The sequence below is a fragment of the Pelobates fuscus genome, chromosome 12, assembly GCF_036172605.1.
Source record: "Pelobates fuscus isolate aPelFus1 chromosome 12, aPelFus1.pri, whole genome shotgun sequence".
NCBI lineage: Eukaryota > Metazoa > Chordata > Amphibia > Anura > Pelobatidae > Pelobates > Pelobates fuscus.
Window position 1 is genome coordinate 137,603,754 of NC_086328.1, and position 18,187 is coordinate 137,621,940.

An 18,187-nucleotide genomic window follows, 5' to 3' on the forward strand; every position below is an offset into this window, starting at 1 on the left:
GACAGTCCCACAGAAATAGCCGCGCATGCGCACTAGGCTCGCAATGCTTTTCTATGGGAAAGCACTGGATTGGCTGAGATCATTGATCACCATCATTTCAATCAAAGACACGACATGGCAGGGCAAAGACGGGTGCAGCGAAGAGAAAAGGTACATAACACGGCATTTTCCCTCTGTACGAGGGGGGCTCGGTGACCTAAACCTTTAACAGGAGGCTAAAATCTTAGTACTATATATTTGTATCCCTAATGTTATAGTGTTCCTTTAATACTTGGTCTAAAATGCTTACATTTCTTTCTAATTCTGAGAAAATAATGCAAGTAAACACCACAAAACAACAATTAACTGCTTAACTCAAGCAGACAATGAATGAAGCAGGGGATAGATAAAACAACAAAATGATAAATTAAACAGAATTTCCAATAAAGGAAGTGACTCTTTACAGGAAGTGTTTATGGAAGGCTGTGCAAGTCACATGCAGGGAGGTGTGACTAGGGTTCATAAACAAAGGGATTTAACTCCTAAATGGCAGAGGATTGAGCAGTGAGGCTGCAGGGGCATGTTCTATACACCAAAACTGCTTTATTAAGACAGGAGTCACTAAAGCCCAGAAAGTATAAAATGCAGGTAAGTGACTTTGACTGGTACCTACAGATGAGTGTCTCAGTTATAGATTGTTTACCAACGCTAACGGGTGCTGTGTGTCAGAGAAACTAAAGACAGGAAAACAAATAGATGGAGAAAATCATTGTGTAACCATGCGGAGTAGGTCCCATTCAGTATATATTGCGAATCTCACACATTACAATTAATGTCACTTAACCCCTTAAGGACAGATGACGGATATATTCCATCATGATTCCCTTTTATTCCAGAAGTTGTGTCCTTAAGGGGTTAATGCCATCACAAGGGACGCAGGCTACCAGCCCGTATTAACTGGACACATTCTCAATAGAGAACATTTCTATTTAACCAATGGAGTCTGACAATCTACCAAAACATTACTGAACAGGATCGTCTACAAAACAAACGACACATATGGAGAACGTACTAAACAACCATTTCAGGTTCTCCACCAATGTATCCAGACTGTGGGATAACAGTACTAAAGAAGATGCAAATATTGTACTGTCCACAAGGGGGCGACATGCAAGCATAAATCATATCCAAATGTCATGTGTAGAGCCATAACAATGTGCTTAATAGGGTTTTCCTTAATGATAAGCATTGCAATGGGATATTACCTGAATAAGGATATATTGAATAATGAGAGGATTGGAAATGAACAGGAACACAGAGCAACAGGGAAAAGTAATCCAGACAAAACATACTCACATACAAAACTACATGGAGTAATGTGACTTACAGGGAACACTGCATGGAGTAATGTGACTTACAGGGAACACTGCATGGAGTAATGTGACTTACAGGGAACACTGCATGGAGTAATGTGACTTACAGGGAACACCACATGGAGTAATGTGACTTACAGGGAACACTGCATGGAGTAATGTGACTTACAGGGAACACTGCATGGAGTAATGTGACTTACAGGGAACACCACATGGAGTAATGTGACTTACAGGGAACACCACATGGAGTAATGTGACTTACAGGGAACACTGCATGGAGTAATGTGACTTACAGGGAACACTGCATGGAGTAATGTGACTTACAGGGAACACTACATGGAGTAATGTGACTTACAGGGAACACCACATGGAGTAATGTGACTTACAGGGAACACCACATGGAGTAATATGACTTACAGGGAACACTGCATGGAGTAATATTGTGATGTAATTCCAGTAAAATACAAGTTTAGCAGGCTAAGATTGCCACAAGGCATATGTATGTATATGTGTTTGTAGTATCAGTTAGTTAATAACACGTAGCTAAGATACTGTCATCACTGTACTGACCAGGTGCAGGAATGTAAGAACTGGAATTACGCGTCCCTCTCCTTTGTATCAGATGAGCCACGTGGTTAGACCGGATGGATGAGTTTAGACTCTATTCATTAAATAGGTTAAGGGTATGTGTGGGTGTAGTTAATTGTGGGAGGAGCTACAGTGCTATATAAGGAATGTACTCTATGTATTCAGTACTCAGACTTTGCTGTATTTTGGTGACGCTAGTCCCTCTGAGTCCCGATCGGTGATCCAATAAAGAATCTCTTCCTTCCTGAAGAAACCTGTGTCCATCTCTCTGTGCTTGGCTTCCGTCAGTTTCTCCGGTATCATTTGGTGCATTGGCCGGGAAGCTCATCGTTCAACGGTAGCTGAGAGGCAGAGGCGTGAGACGGTCTATCTTTGCCCACGTTCTCTACGGCTGCACCCCTGAACTTCTGCGTGGACCTCCCTTCGTCTCGGCGCCACTGGTCTGTTGTCCAGGAGATCATCGGCCTCTACGTGAGAAGTGCTGGGGTGTCCCCGTCGATGAGTGTGAACTCAGGTTCAGGAACGAGGAGGTAAGATAACTGCTGTTTTAGACGGCAGGACCCGCTAGGGGTATACCGATTGTGCGGTAGGCCCAAAGGGGTTTTTGAATCTGTATCTGCCCCCTCTGTCGGAGGGAAGGAGCGAAGGCGCACCGCTCGATCGAACGCTCTTTAGTCAGACCGTTTGATTTGGTTAGTCAGGCGGGGTCCTGGTGTAAGATAGCCCTAGCCGGACACCGGTGTCTTGTCTAGACTAGCGTTCTAGGGTGTATATTACGTTCGCTAGGTCGGAGGGACCGGGAGACTAAGCGGCGCCTGTGTAAATTCGGTTCGCTAGTTCTCATCCTATCTGGGCTAAGTGGGAAGGCGTGTAAATTTGGAACCCACTAGACTTTTGATAGTACGACTAAGAGGCGCCTGTGTAAATTCGGATCTCTAGCTCGTTGTATAGTGCGACTAAGAGGCGCCTGTGTAAATTCGGTTCTCTAGCTCGCTATGTATATGTGGTGATTGGGCAGTGTGGCTAACCAAAACGGGTGTATATAGTTTTAGGTAGTCCATTCAAGGTACTGGCCAATAGTTTAGTTGGGAATTGTAAATGTGTTAACGATTGTTTTAGTAAAGTGTATATCTTGTTAGATAGCGCGAGCTCAGCCGTCTAGCGAGAGTGTTAATAGTGTGTTGCTGTATTATAGTGCACGGTACCATAACCCTGTATATTTACTGACATTATATAATAAGTACTAATCATTGTCGTCCATTGCATGTTTTAACACCATAACCACTAATAATTGTATTGTGACCTTAACTTGTGCTTTGACCTATGCTAACCGTACTGTAACCGCTATTTGTAAAAGACGATGTTACTGGGGTGTGTTATAGACGGGTAATTCGTATATAGAGAATTATAGCGTGGGTGACTGTGTAGTTACGCCAAAGGGCATAATATTGATTATATAGTGACTGGTGTAGCAGCTGTGTGTGTACGGGAATTCCCTGAGTGTTTATTGTTATTGTGTACGTTTCACTTGGTAACCGTACCACGTGGTGCTGTTGCCAGAGGAAACGGGTGTGACTGTTGAATAGTACGCGTGTATAGTAATCGTTGTCAACGACGTTCCACTGTTAAATATGGGTGCGTCGCAGTCAACGATTCCGGATCCCTTAGGATGTATGGTTAAGAATTTTAAAAAGGGATTCAAAGTTTGTGATTTTGGGGTAAAGATGTCTCCTGTACGTTTGGTCACTTTGTGCACTAGGGAGTGGCCTACTTTGGTTGCGGCATGGCCGCCACGTGGCAGTTTGGATCCAACTCTGGTACAGCGCTTACACGTGGCTGTATCAGGTAGGCCTGAACTTTACGGCCAGTTTCCTTATATTGATTGTTGGAGACAGGCCGTAAATGACTCGCCAAAATGGCTCCGGACATGCCACGAGGAACAGTGTCGCCTCATGGTAGCTAGGACTTGTTCGTCCACTAGGGCTGGTGTTAGGCCCATTTTGGACACGCCCCCTGAGTCCGAGATCCCTTTGCCGCCCCCTTACTTTCCGGTAAGAGGAAGTGACGCAAATACAGGAAGTCCTGTAACCCTTCCCTCACTACCCCCATCCACTTCCGCTTCCTCCTCCAGTACAGGATCCACCCCCCCTCGTACTAAATCTCCCCTTCCGGAACCAGAACCCACCCCCATTAGAAACGAATATCCTGATTTGGCGCCACTTCAGACTTCCGGTCAAGCTTCATCTAGCTCGGCCCGAAGTGTTCTATTCACTACCTTTTCCCAAAACCAACCTCCCACATCCCCATACCCTATCTCTCCCCGACCGGAACCCATGACTGACGCTTCCCTACGTAGCCCCATCCAAACCCGACAGTTGACTGGTGCCCAACAATTAAAGCACTATCAGATGCCTCTTCGCTTAAATCCCGGGTCAGCTTATATCGATGCCGCAGGTCAAATGGCACACGCTGACCCTGTCTTCGTATATGTCCCTTTCACCACTACCGACCTTTTAAACTGGAAGACCCATAATTCCTCGTATACTGAGAAACCACAAGCCATGACTGATCTGTTCACCTCAATAGTACAGACACATAATCCGACATGGGCTGATTGCCAGCAGTTATTAATGACTTTATTTAACAATGAGGAAAGGACAAGAATAAATCAAGCAGCCATTAAAGCATTAGAGGATAGAGCCCGTGCTTTGAACCAAGCTAATCCAGCAGCATGGGCCGCAACACATTATCCCAACACTGATCCCGATTGGAACGTAAATGGTGCTGATATGGTTCAACTCAGAGCCTATAGAGACGCTATAATTGCTGGCATGAAAGCCGGAGGAAAGAAAGCCATTAACATGTCGAAGACAGTTGAGGTGATCCAGAAAAGCGATGAAGCGCCCAGTGTCTTTTATGACCGATTATTGGAGGCGTACCGCTTGTACACCCCCTTTAATCCGGAAGACGCAGACAATTCCCGAATGGTGAACTCCGCCTTTGTCAGCCAAGCTTACGGAGATATTAAGCGCAAGCTACAAAAGTTAGAAGGGTTTGCAGGTATGTCAATCACCCAACTAATGGAGGTAGCTAATAAGGTGTATATGAATAGGGAAACAGAAAGCAAGAAAGAGGAGGAGCGCAAGATGCGTAAAAAGGCTGATATGCTAGCGGTAGCGATCGCAGGCGTAGATAAACGGGGCCCAGATAGAGGCAATAATAGATGGAGTAGGGAGCCTTTGAGTAGGGATCAGTGTGCGTATTGCAAGGAAGAAGGGCATTGGAGGAACGAATGTCCGCAAAGAGAGCAGTACGAGAGAGACCAACCCAGGGCAGGCTACGGAAACTTTAGAGGCAGAGCGAGAGGTAGAGGAGGTCCCGGAGGGAGTAATGGTTATAGAGGGAGTAATGGGAACAGAGGAAGTGTTAGGGAAGACAGGTATATTCCAGCAGCGCAAAGGTCTCGCGATAGAGAAGGTAGGGACTTTGTAGGATTGGCTGACACGGTCATGGAGGACTATTGATACCGACCGGGCTCCATCCCCCTTGGTCGAGCGGAGCCTATGGTCGATGTATCAATAGGGGGGAAAAGGAGTGCGTTCATGATCGACACTGGTGCTGAACATTCAGTGGTGACTAATCTAGTTGCTCCTCCATCTGGAAGGACTATTACTGTGATAGGAGCAACTGGAAGAAGTGCTGAAAGACCGGTTCTTAAAAGTCGACTCTGTACATTGGGAGGCCACGTAGTAAAACACCAATTCCTTTATATGCCTGAATGTCCAGTCCAATTGCTGGGACGTGATATGCTATCCAAATTACAAGCGCAGATTACGTTCCTACCAGATGGAACAACATCTTTAAAGTTTAATGGACCTTCAGGTATTATGACTTTATCCGTACCAAAGGAAGAAGAGTGGCGACTTTATACAGTGTTGACTAGCCAAAACCCTAGGAGTGATGAGACATTGTTTAACATACCAGGAGTTTGGGCAGAGAACAACCCACCAGGACTGGCCCGCAATATTCCACCAATAAAAATTGAACTGAAACATGGGGTTTATCCAGTGAGCCTAAGACAATATCACATTCCGCAGAAGGCTAAGAAGAACATCCAATCCTATCTGGATAAGTTCATACGGTATGGTATCCTAAAATTCTGTACTTCCCCCTGGAACACCCCATTGCTGCCTGTTCAAAAGCCCGGCACAGATGAGTATCGACCTGTGCAGGACTTAAGAGCAGTCAATGATGCGGTTGTTAGTATACATCCAGTTGTACCCAATCCATATAACCTGCTTGCTTTAATTCCGGGCGGGGCTACTTACTTCACAGTTTTAGACCTCAAAGATGCCTTCTTTTGCCTCCGAATTGCCGCAGAAAGTCAATGTATTTTTGCTTTCCAATGGGAGAACGCTGTAACGGGCTCAAAACGCCAAATGACTTGGACAAGACTGCCCCAAGGGTTTAAAAATTCACCTACCCTATTTGGTTCAGCCCTAAGTCAAGATCTATTGGATTTCGAGTCCATCCCAGGAGAGTGTGTATTGTTACAATATGTAGATGACTTGTTGATAGCAGCAGTTACAAAAGAAATCTGTCAGCAAGCAACGCACGATCTACTACACATTCTCTGGAAGGCAGGATACAAGGTGTCTAGAAAGAAGGCTCAGTTGTGTTTGCCAACTGTCAAGTATCTGGGGTTCCATATCTCTGAAGGTCAAAGAATTATGGGGCCAGAGAGAAAAGAGGCTGTCTGCCAAATACCAATACCCAAGAATAGAAGACAAGTGCGAGAATTCTTGGGGGCAGCAGGCTTCTGTAGGATATGGATTCCCAGCTATGCGATACTGGCAAAACCTCTGTACGCAGCTATCAAAGGTACAGAGCACGACCCCTTCCTATGGACCCAAGAACAGCAAACGGCATTTGAAGATGTGAAGAAGGCTTTGATGAGTGCCCCAGCATTAGGTCTACCTGATCACACACGACCATTCTACCTGTATGTACACGAGCAAAGAAGAATGGCTGTGGGAGTATTGACACAGTACTTGGGATCATGGCAAAGACCTGTTGCCTACATGTCTAAACAATTGGATGCAGTGGCCAGCGGACTTCCACCTTGTCTAAGAGCCGTAGCTGCAGCCGCCCTGCTAGTAGCTGAAGCCGATAAACTCACTCTGGGTCAAGAACTTTATGTACGAGTCCCACATGCAGTACAGACGTTGTTGGATTACAAAGGAAATCATTGGTTTAGTAACAGCCGTATGACCAAGTATCAAGCAATGTTGTGTGAAAACCCAAGAGTGCATTTAGAGACTGTAAACACCTTAAATCCAGCTACCCTTTTGCCACAACCTACTGAAAGTCAACATGATTGTTTGGAAGTAATGGATGAAGTATTCTCAAGTAGACCAGATCTTCGTGATTTTTCCATCCAGAACCCCGATGTTCAATATTATACAGACGGCAGTAGTTATGTGAAAGAAGGGATCCGCTATGCAGGATATGCAGTAACAACCATAGACAAGGTGATAGAAGCTCGGCCATTGGCGAAAGGAACATCAGCACAAAAGGCAGAATTAATAGCACTAACACGAGCGTTACAATTGGCTGAAGGTTTAAGAGTAAATATCTATACGGACTCTAAGTATGCGTTTTTAACCACTCATGCCCACGGAGCTTTGTATAAAGAAAGAGGACTACTGAATTCAGAAGGCAAAGAAATCAAGTACGCAGCTGAAATCCTACAACTATTGGAAGCAGTGTGGGAGCCGAAAGAAGTCGGTATCATACATTGTCGAGCGCATCTGAGAGGAGATGGTGATGTAACCAAGGGAAATCGGATGGCAGATAGTGCAGCTAAGCGTGCTGCTGAATCAGGAAGACAGGAGTATGTAGGGCATATAGCTGCTCTTATACCAACTCCACTGTCCCAATGGACTCCAGTTTATACAGCTCAAGAAGAGGAGTGGTTAAAGACTGAACCGGGAAAGTATCTGGAGAACAAGTGGTATCAGCTAGAAGATGGAAGAATAGTTATACCAGCATCGCTAGCGGTAGAAATTGTCCAAAATTATCACAACGGGACACATTCTGGGAGAGACAGTACTGAAGAATCTCTTAGAAAACATTTCTACATACCAAGATTGTCCAACTTGACTCAGGCCATTGTACGCAGATGTGTAACGTGTGCTAAGAATAATGCAAGACAAGGACCAGTAAAGCCACCAGGAGTTCAGTTTATGGGGGGACTCCCCATGTCCGATCTACAAATAGACTTTACAGTGATGCCTAAATCGGGTGGACATCGTTACCTGCTGGTAATTGTGTGCACCTATTCAGGCTGGGTAGAAGCATGTCCTACTCGTACAGAGAAAGCAGGAGAAGTTGTGAGATTCCTGCTACGAGAAATAATACCCCGATATGGACTACCCTGTTCTATAGGATCGGACAATGGTCCAGCTTTTGTTCACCAGTGCCTACAACAACTGACTCATATGCTTGGTATAAAGTGGAGGCTTCATACTGCATATAGACCCCAGAGTTCTGGTAAGGTAGAGAGAATGAATAGAACTATAAAGAACCAGTTGGCTAAAATGTGTCAGGAAACCCAACTTAAGTGGAACGTTCTCTTACCTATAGCCTTATTGCGAATCCGCAGTACCCCTACCAGAAGGATGGGCCTCTCTCCTTTTGAAATCATGTATGGGCGACCACCTCCCGTACTTGGTAACTTAAGGGGGGACTTGAGTCAGTTGGGAGAAGGAATTACCCGGCAGCAGGTTGTAGAGTTGGGTAAGACTATGGAGGAGGTACAGAAATGGGTACAAGATAGATTACCTGTGAATATTTATCCCCCTGTTCATAGTTATCATCCAGGAGATCAAGTGTGGATTAAAGAGTGGAATAATGTACCGTTAGGGCCCAAGTGGAGAGGTCCTTATGTTGTTCTTTTGTCTACCCCTACAGCGATAAAAGTAGCAGAAGTGACTCCGTGGATACATCACTCCAGGGTTAAACCAGCAGCAGTCGATTCTTGGCAAGTTACAGCAGATCCAGAGAATCCCTGCAAGATCCGGTTAAAACGCACTACTCAGTCGGAGTAACGAGGAATTATTGTGGATTACAAATTTTATTGTTACAGGTGTGAGTGAGAAGGCCATAATAAAGCCTGTCCGCTTACCATCACATAGTGTATAAGCCAGGAAAGTCTCGAAGGGACACCTGTGAAGATGAGCAGAACTCCATTCCCTGCAGCCCCTCACATCCTGGAAGCTGAGGCGCCATCGCACGGACGAAGACTGAGGATGACGGCGAAAGATGTGCTTTTGATAGTGTTTATTTATATGTGTTTTTATATTCAGGAAGGTAGAGGTACCGACACTCCTAGCTGTGAGGTATGCATTAAGACTACGAGAACAGGTAACCATATTTCCCAAACCCTAATTTGGCATTCACAATACGAATGTAAAGGAGATGTATCGAGATGTAGATACTTAAATATAGATTATAGTGTGTGCCATTTAGGAGTAGGAGAACCTAAGTGCTTCAGTCCGGAGTATCAGCCTCGTACAATTTGGTTGACTCTCAGGAATGGAGATCCTCAGGGGACCCTAATTAATAAAACGGTGTTAGAATCCGTACATTCTTCGGGTGTTCTGCTATTTGATGCGTGTAAAGCGATATCGAGTGGTAGAAAGCCGTGGAATGTATGTGGGGATCTTAGATGGGAGAGGACGTATGGGTCTAACGATAAATATATTTGTCCCAGTAGCAAAAATAAATATGTGAGTCCTAGATGCCCAAATAAAGACTATAACTTTTGTCCATATTGGTCTTGTGTGGGGTGGGCGACTTGGGGACAGACAGTAGACAAAGACATGATTGTTACTAAGTTGCCTACCAATCCATACTGTAAGTCTATGGAATGCAATCCAGTCCATATTCTTATAAATAACCCCGACAAGTTCTTAGATAAATATGGTAATTTATTTGGGTTTCAAATATACGGGACGGGTTTAGACCCTGGGACAATATTATTTATAGGGATAGAGACTGATACGGTATCCTCCCAGACTCATCAAGTATACCATTCCTTTTACGAAGAGATGAGTATAGATAATAAGATCCCCCATAATGCTAAAAACCTGTTCATCGATTTAGCTGAAAGTATTGCCGGTAGTCTTAATGTTACCAACTGCTATGTGTGTGGAGGTACTAACATGGGAGACCAATGGCCTTAGGAAGCAAAGGAGGTAATGTCCGGTTCTGAGGCAGTTCAACAATTAATATCTTCACAAGCCGATTATCAGATGAGTGTTAGAGGTAAATCTGAGTGGAGATTAAAGACCTCCATCATAGGTTATGTTTGCATAGCAAGGAAAGGAATAATGTATAATACTTCTGTAGGAGAATTAACTTGTCTAGGGCAAAAAGCTTATGATGATGATACAAAGAATACAACTTGGTGGTCGGCTTCAAATGTCTCAGAACCATCTAACCCGTTTGCTAGATATGCCAATTTAAAGGACGTGTGGTTTGATCTATCCATCACATCTACCTGGAGAGCCCCAGCAAATTTGTACTGGATCTGTGGTAAGAAAGCCTATTCGGAGCTGCCACAGGACTGGGAAGGGGCATGTGTGTTGGGTATGCTCAAACCATCCTTCTTCTTGTTACCGATTGAAACAGGTGAGACTTTAGGTGTTAAAGTGTATGATGTGAATCATAGGAAGAAAAGGGGACCCATAGAGATAGGCACCTGGGAAGATAATGAATGGCCTCCCCAGCGTATCATAGATTACTATGGGCCAGCCACGTGGGCTGAGGATGGTACCTTTGGTTATAGAACCCCTATTTATATGCTCAACCGTATTATAAGGTTACAGGTGGTGGTTGAGATTATCACTAATGAAACATCACAAGCGCTCAATCTTCTAGCGAAGCATAACACCAGGATGAGGACAGCAGTCTACCAAAATAGATTAGCCTTGGATTACCTTTTGGCAGTAGAGGGAGGTGTATGTGGGAAGTTTAACCTAAGTAATTGCTGTCTTCAAATAGATGACGAAGGGCAAGCAATAGCTGAGCTTACTAGCCATATGGTTAAACTAGCGCATGTGCCTACTCAGGTATGGAAAGGGTATAATCCAAGTAGTTGGTTTGGTAGCTGGTATGAGTGGTTTGGAGGGCTTAAGGCAGTGGTAGGTGGAGTCCTACTGATTTTACTGTTGTGTCTACTCCTACCGTGTCTTATACCCTTAGTAGTTAGGTCTGTGCAAAGCCTGATAGGAAGTATAGCAGAGAGGAAGGCTGCTGCACAGATAATGGCGATATATAAGTATAAGGCTCTAGATCAGGGAGAACCAATGCAAGAAGATGAATGTTGAAGATTCACATCATAAGATAAGTCTGGTCTGGTTCATGGTAACCTGAGGTATATGCAAACCAAGGTTAAGTGATGCCTCAAGTAATTGTGAAATATCAGAGGCATCAAAGGGGGGAATGTGATGTAATTCCAGTAAAATACAAGTTTAGCAGGCTAAGATTGCCACAAGGCATATGTATGTATATGTGTTTGTAGTATCAGTTAGTTAATAACACGTAGCTAAGATACTGTCATCACTGTACTGACCAGGTGCAGGAATGTAAGAACTGGAATTACGCGTCCCTCTCCTTTGTATCAGATGAGCCACGTGGTTAGACCGGATGGATGAGTTTAGACTCTATTCATTAAATAGGTTAAGGGTATGTGTGGGTGTAGTTAATTGTGGGAGGAGCTACAGTGCTATATAAGGAATGTACTCTATGTATTCAGTACTCAGACTTTGCTGTATTTTGGTGACGCTAGTCCCTCTGAGTCCCGATCGGTGATCCAATAAAGAATCTCTTCCTTCCTGAAGAAACCTGTGTCCATCTCTCTGTGCTTGGCTTCCGTCAGTTTCTCCGGTATCAATATGACTTACAGGGAACACCACATGGAGTAATATGACTTACAGGGAACACTGCATGGAGTAATGTGACTTACAGGGAACACTGCATGGAGTAATATGACTTACAGGGAACACTGCATGGAGTAATGTGACTTACAGGGAACACTGCATGGAGTAATATGACTTACAGGGAACACTACATGGAGTAATGTGACTTACAGGGAACACTACATGGAGTAATATGACTTACAGGGAACACATCATGGAGAAATGTGACTTACAGGGAACACATCATGGAGTAATGTGACTTACAGGGAACACTACATGGAGTAATGTGACTTACAGGGAACACATCATGGAGTAATGTGACTTACAGGGAACACATCATGGAGTAATGTGACTTACAGGGAACACATCATGGAGTAATGTGACTTACAGGGAACACTACATGGAGTAATGTGACTTACAGGGAACACTGCATGGAGTAATGTGACTTACAGGGAACACTGCATGGAGTAATGTGACTTACAGGGAACACCACATGGAGTAATGTGACTTACAGGGAACACCACATGGAGTAATGTGACTTACAGGGAACACTGCATGGAGTAATGTGACTTACAGGGAACACTGCATGGAGTAATGTGACTTACAGGGAACACTACATGGAGTAATGTGACTTACAGGGAACACCACATGGAGTAATGTGACTTACAGGGAACACCACATGGAGTAATATGACTTACAGGGAACACTGCATGGAGTAATATGACTTACAGGGAACACCACATGGAGTAATATGACTTACAGGGAACACTGCATGGAGTAATGTGACTTACAGGGAACACTGCATGGAGTAATATGACTTACAGGGAACACTGCATGGAGTAATGTGACTTACAGGGAACACTGCATGGAGTAATGTGACTTACAGGGAACACTACATGGCGTAATGTGACTTACAGGGAACACCACATGGAGTAATGTGACTTACAGGGAACACTGCATGGAGTAATATGACTTACAGGGAACACTACATGGAGTAATGTGACTTACAGGGAACACTGCATGGAGTAATATGACTTACAGGGAACACCACATGGAGTAATATGACTTACAGGGAACACTGCATGGAGTAATATGACTTACAGGGAACACTGCATGGAGTAATATGACTTACAGGGAACACTGCATGGAGTAATATGACTTACAGGGAACACTGCATGGAGTAATATGACTTACAGGGAACACTGCATGGAGTAATATGACTTACAGGGAACACTGCATGGAGTAATGTGACTTACAGGGAACACTGCATGGAGTAATATGACTTACAGGGAACACCGCATGGAGTAATGTGACTTACAGGGAACACTACATGGAGTAATATGACTTACAGGGAACACTGCATGGAGTAATATGACTTACAGGGAACACTACATGGAGTAATATGACTTACAGGGAACACTGCATGGAGTAATATGACTTACAGGGAACACTGCATGGAGTAATGTGACTTACAGGGAACACTGCATGGAGTAATATGACTTACAGGGAACACTACATGGAGTAATGTGACTTACAGGGAACACTACATGGAGTAATATGACTTACAGGGAACACATCATGGAGAAATGTGACTTACAGGGAACACATCATGGAGTAATGTGACTTACAGGGAACACTACATGGAGTAATGTGACTTACAGGGAACACATCATGGAGTAATGTGACTTACAGGGAACACATCATGGAGTAATGTGACTTACAGGGAACACATCATGGAGTAATGTGACTTACAGGGAACACTACATGGAGTAATGTGACTTACAGGGAACACATCATGGAGTAATGTGACTTACAGGGAACACTACATGGAGTAATGTGACTTACAGGGAACACTGCATGGAGTAATGTGACTTACAGGGAACACTGCATGGAGTAATGTGACTTACAGGGAACACTGCATGGAGTAATATGACTTACAGGGAACACTACATGGAGTAATGTGACTTACAGGGAACACTGCATGGAGTAATGTGACTTACAGGGAACACTGCATGGAGTAATGTGACTTACAGAAACACTGCATGGAGTAATGTGACTTACAGGGAACACTGCATGGAGTAATGTGACTTACAGGGAACACTGCATGGAGTAATGTGACTTACAGGGAACACCACATGGAGTAATGTGACTTACAGGGAACACTGCATGGAGTAATGTGACTTACAGGGAACACTGCATGGAGTAATGTGACTTACAGGGAACACCACATGGAGTAATGTGACTTACAGGGAACACCACATGGAGTAATGTGACTTACAGGGAACACTGCATGGAGTAATGTGACTTACAGGGAACACTGCATGGAGTAATGTGACTTACAGGGAACACTACATGGAGTAATGTGACTTACAGGGAACACCACATGGAGTAATGTGACTTACAGGGAACACCACATGGAGTAATATGACTTACAGGGAACACTGCATGGAGTAATATGACTTACAGGGAACACCACATGGAGTAATATGACTTACAGGGAACACTGCATGGAGTAATGTGACTTACAGGGAACACTGCATGGAGTAATATGACTTACAGGGAACACTGCATGGAGTAATGTGACTTACAGGGAACACTGCATGGAGTAATGTGACTTACAGGGAACACTACATGGCGTAATGTGACTTACAGGGAACACCACATGGAGTAATGTGACTTACAGGGAACACTGCATGGAGTAATATGACTTACAGGGAACACTACATGGAGTAATGTGACTTACAGGGAACACTGCATGGAGTAATATGACTTACAGGGAACACCACATGGAGTAATATGACTTACAGGGAACACTGCATGGAGTAATATGACTTACAGGGAACACTGCATGGAGTAATATGACTTACAGGGAACACTGCATGGAGTAATATGACTTACAGGGAACACTGCATGGAGTAATATGACTTACAGGGAACACTGCATGGAGTAATATGACTTACAGGGAACACTGCATGGAGTAATGTGACTTACAGGGAACACTGCATGGAGTAATATGACTTACAGGGAACACCGCATGGAGTAATGTGACTTACAGGGAACACTACATGGAGTAATATGACTTACAGGGAACACTGCATGGAGTAATATGACTTACAGGGAACACTACATGGAGTAATATGACTTACAGGGAACACTGCATGGAGTAATATGACTTACAGGGAACACTGCATGGAGTAATGTGACTTACAGGGAACACTGCATGGAGTAATATGACTTACAGGGAACACTACATGGAGTAATGTGACTTACAGGGAACACTACATGGAGTAATATGACTTACAGGGAACACATCATGGAGAAATGTGACTTACAGGGAACACATCATGGAGTAATGTGACTTACAGGGAACACTACATGGAGTAATGTGACTTACAGGGAACACATCATGGAGTAATGTGACTTACAGGGAACACATCATGGAGTAATGTGACTTACAGGGAACACATCATGGAGTAATGTGACTTACAGGGAACACTACATGGAGTAATGTGACTTACAGGGAACACATCATGGAGTAATGTGACTTACAGGGAACACTACATGGAGTAATGTGACTTACAGGGAACACTGCATGGAGTAATGTGACTTACAGGGAACACTGCATGGAGTAATGTGACTTACAGGGAACACTGCATGGAGTAATATGACTTACAGGGAACACTACATGGAGTAATGTGACTTACAGGGAACACTGCATGGAGTAATGTGACTTACAGGGAACACTGCATGGAGTAATGTGACTTACAGAAACACTGCATGGAGTAATGTGACTATGTAGTAATTCTAGGTAGCTGTTGTAGGCAGCTTTTATAGCAAACAGTAAGAATAATTGTAATGCCCTTAAACCAGTCCAGAGATAGGACTCCTAGGAGCATGACAATATTCTTCAGACAATGTTTTATGAGGTTTTATCTACAGGCACGGTGTGCATCGTTTCTAATAGTTTGGGTAGCAGCACACGTAGTAGTGTTTAAAGGTGTGTGTAACTGCGGGTAGCAGTATGTTTGCATTTGCGTTTAACAGTGTGGGTAGCAGCATGTGTCCTAGCGTGTGTATGCGTAGGTAATAGTGTGGGTAGCAGCATGTGCCATAGTGTGTGTGTGTGTGTGCCCGCGTAGGTAACAGTGTGAGTAGCAGCATGTGCCATAGTGTGTGTGTGCGTGTGGGTAACAGTGAGGGTAGCAGCATCTGGTATAGTGTGTGTGTGTGTGTGTGTGCGTAGCTAACAGTGTGGGTAGCAGCAAGTGCCATAGTGTGTGTGTGTGTGCGTAGGTAACAGTGTGGGTAGCAGCAAGTGCCATAGTGTGTGTGTGTGCGTAGGTAACAGTGTGGGTAGCAGCATGTGTCATAGTGTGTGTGTGTGTGTGTGTGTGTGCGTGGGTGACAGTGTGGGTAGCAGCATGTGCCATAGTGTGTGTGTGTGTGTGTGTGTGCGTGGGTAACAGTGTGGGTACAGCATGTGCCATAGTGTGTGTGTGGGTAACAGTGTGGGTAGCAGCATGTGCCATAGTATGTGTGTGTGGGTAACAGTGTGGGTAGCAGCATATGCCATAGTGTGTGTATGTGCGTGGATAACAATGTGTGTAGCATGTGTGTGTGTGGCTAACAGTGTGGGTAGCAGCATGTGTGTGTGTGTGCGCGTGGGTAACAGTGTGGGTAGCAGCATGTACCATAGTGTGTGTGTGTGTGTGTGTGCGTGTGGGTAAAAGTGTGGGTACAGCATGTGCCATAGTGTGTGTGTGGGTAACAGTGTGGGTAGCAGCATGTGCCATAGTGTGTGTGTGTGGGTAACAGTGTGGGTAGCAGCATATGCCATAGTATTTGTGTGTGCGTGGATAACAATGAGTGTAGCATGTGTGTGTGTGTGGGTAACAGTGTGGGTAGCAGCATGTACCATAGTGTATGTGTGTGCGTGTGGGTAACAGTGTGGGTACAGCATGTGCCATAGTGTGTGTGTGGGTAACAGTGTGGGTAGCAACATGTGCCATAGTGTGTGTGTGTGCGTGGATAACAATGTGTGTAGCATGTGTGTGTGGGTAACAGTGTGGGTAGAAGTAGTATGTGCAGCAGTGTATGTGGACAGTGTTGGTAGCAGCATGTGTGTGTAGAAGTGTAGGCAGCAATGTGGGTTGCAGTATGTGTGTGTCTGTGTATAACAGTTTGCATAGAAATAGGTGTAGAAGTGTGTGTACAGTCTGGGTAGCTATGTGTGTAACTGTGTGTGCGTGCAACAGTGTGGGTAGTAGTAGTATGTGCAGTGTGTTGTGGGTAGCGTGCGTACAGTATGTGTAGCGGTGTGCGCAGCAATGTGAGTATCAGTATGTATGTACAGTATGGGTAGCGTTGTGCGCAGCAATGTGAGTATCAGTATGTATGTACAGTATGGGTAGCGTTGTGCGCAGCAATGTGAGTATCAGTATGTATGTACAGTATGGGTAGCGTTGTGCGCAGCAATGTGAGTATCAGTATGTATGTACAGTATGGGTAGCGTTGTGCGCAGCAATGTGAGTATCAGTATGTATGTACAGTATGGGTAGCGTTGTGCGCAGCAATGTGAGTATCAGTATGTATGTACAGTATGGGTAGCGTTGTGCGCAGCAATGTGAGTATCAGTATGTATGTACAGTATGGGTAGCGTTGTGCGCAGCAATGTGAGTATCAGTATGTATGTACAGTATGGGTAGCGGTATGAATGGGTGTGTGTACCTGTCATTTGAGTTGTCCATTCTGGTCCACTTTTTTCCTTTGTCCAGCTCTGCCCCTCTTCACCCCCCACCCTCCCTCCAGTCCAGTGTCTAACAGCATCTGTTCTGGTCAGCAATCAGCACACACCGGGCAGCAGGTTGGTGGGTGCATTTAACAGGCAGAGTAGTCACCATTAGGAGGACATGGGATATTCACTAAACCAATAATTGTAACACATTGTATCCCAAACTGCAAACATGAAGCTACAATAACACATTGGATATACCTTTATTAATTGCTGGGGAGGAAAACCATTTTTGGCTACATTTTGTAATGTGGTTTTCAATGTAATACTTAGTGAATAAATCTTACACAATGTGCAGTTGATGGAGAAAAGTTTTATTATATTTATTTATATTTAATTCTTTGGAAAATGGCCCTTTCTGTCTAATTTACTAATTGCTGGGCTTCTGTAAACTCCAAACATGTAATGCATGTTGGCTTTAACCATATAACAATGCTTGGCTGCAGCTGCAAATCTAGGAATGATCCCATAAG

General features: G+C 44.3%; 2 protein-coding genes across 5 annotated transcripts in view; one reads left to right on the forward strand and one right to left on the reverse strand.

Annotated features, from left to right (window-relative positions):
* The window catches only part of TMEM258 (transmembrane protein 258), a 455,842-nt gene that overhangs the window by 75,203 nt on the left and 362,452 nt on the right, over positions 1-18,187 (forward strand). The window lies entirely within an intron of this gene.
* Positions 1-18,187, reverse strand: part of MYRF (myelin regulatory factor) — a 169,602-nt gene that overhangs the window by 58,933 nt on the left and 92,482 nt on the right. The window lies entirely within an intron of this gene.